Below are 1,659 nucleotides of genomic sequence, written 5' to 3' on the forward strand. Positions count from 1 at the left end.
CCGGCGATTCTTCCAGCTGCCGCCGCCTCCACATCCGCCCAGCAACGCCGTCCCTGCCCCCCGTCGCCCGCCACCGCCGTTTTGCCGCCGGGGAGCAAACTGGTTTCCACCGCCGCTTCACCCACCGCACAGCCGCCCGCGACGAACAAGACGCCTCGCCGCCCCCGCCACATCCGACCGGCACGCTCGTCGTACACCGTCACACTCGTCGGACGCCGGCGGGGCAGCTAGCTGGTCTGTGGGCTTTCAGTTTCAGGGTGAGAATGTTGTGCCTGGGCATGGAGTAGCAGCAACATTTGAGCGGTTCACTCAGTTTCATGAAGACACGCGTGATTGGGAAACTCACGTGCAACTCCAAAATAATTTGGTTGAGTATATGTGGACTCATGTTGGCAACGAATAGATGTATTTTCTTTTACTCGTTTGTAAAACTATGTGAAACATTTTTATTTGTATTTGGCTTGTAAAACTATACTATTTATTTGGGCGGCTAAACTATTTTGCTTGCATTTTTATTTCACAATATGTTTGAATGCAAATCAATGTAAAATTGAGCGATCAGCCGGCCACACCTGCACATATGGGTCGGCGTGTTGGGCGCCCTGCCGACCCATATGAAAAACAGGGCGGACGGCGGGCGGGCGGCCGACCCAAACGGACAAAAAGCGGACGAAATCACCGTTCGTTTGGGTCGGCCCGTTGGAGTTGCTCTTACACCTAAGTGTCCGAGAACGAGCTCTCAGTGGAACAGCACGAATGTCCACTTGCCCGACCCCAAATCCGCGAGGTCTTAATCTTCAACAGCGCTGCTATACACACGACGAATGCGCGGCCGATGCCCGCACGATTCGTACGTGGCAGCGCAAGCAGCAAGAGTGCATGCAGGAGCGCAGTTGGGGAGGCAGCATCGTTCGGAGGTCGTGCGAGAAGAGTCGTCTGTGAAGCAGTTTCGAATCTTCAAAGCGCAAAGCGGAGTTACACATACCAGGATATCGAGCTTCCCGAACTGATCCCTGACGAAATCCGCCAGCCGAGCAACGCTGTCAGGGTCGGTGACATCCAACTGATGGAAGACGACGTCAGCACCGGAGCGCCTGACGCCTTCGACCGCCTCCAGCCCCCTCGCCTCGTTCCTCGCCGTCAGCACGACCTTGAGCCCCTTGGACGCGAGCTGCCTGCACATCTCCAGCCCGATCCCTTTGTTCCCTCCGCTGACCAGGGCGATCCTAAATTACGCACATAGCAGCAGCGCGCGCCGAAATTCCAGTAAATAAGCTGCGAGCGGGGTACGGAAAGGGGAGGTACATGGAGCGATAGAACCTCTTGCTCGACGGATTGGAGGTGGCCGCCTCCATCTTGATCTTTCCCCTCCGACTCGTCGCGGCGTGTCCAGCACTGTGTGAGCTATGGAGTCGACAGCCTTGGAGAAGATGATGATACATCGTGCATTTTTCCGAAATCGCTAATTAGGCCCTTGTACAAAGGGAAATGCTTAGGGTGGCTTAAAGAAATAAACTGAAGCATCAATCTAGTTCTATCGAAGAGACACTTAGTTAAGTATCTATCATCTACAAATAAACACCGATAATTAGAGTGGTTTATTTCTCTAAGCACATTCCCTAAACGCAGTGCATTGTACAAGGTCTTAAATGGGCATTG

At 53.8% G+C, this 1,659-nt stretch overlaps 1 pseudogene; it reads right to left on the reverse strand.

The window, feature by feature from the left end:
• Window positions 1–1,453, reverse strand: part of LOC123041650 (salutaridine reductase-like) — a 4,454-nt pseudogene extending 3,001 nt beyond the window's left edge.
• Between the last annotated feature and the right edge of the window lie 206 nt (window positions 1,454–1,659).

The sequence above is a fragment of the Triticum aestivum genome, chromosome 2B (assembly GCF_018294505.1).
Source record: "Triticum aestivum cultivar Chinese Spring chromosome 2B, IWGSC CS RefSeq v2.1, whole genome shotgun sequence".
Taxonomy (NCBI): domain Eukaryota; kingdom Viridiplantae; phylum Streptophyta; class Magnoliopsida; order Poales; family Poaceae; genus Triticum; species Triticum aestivum.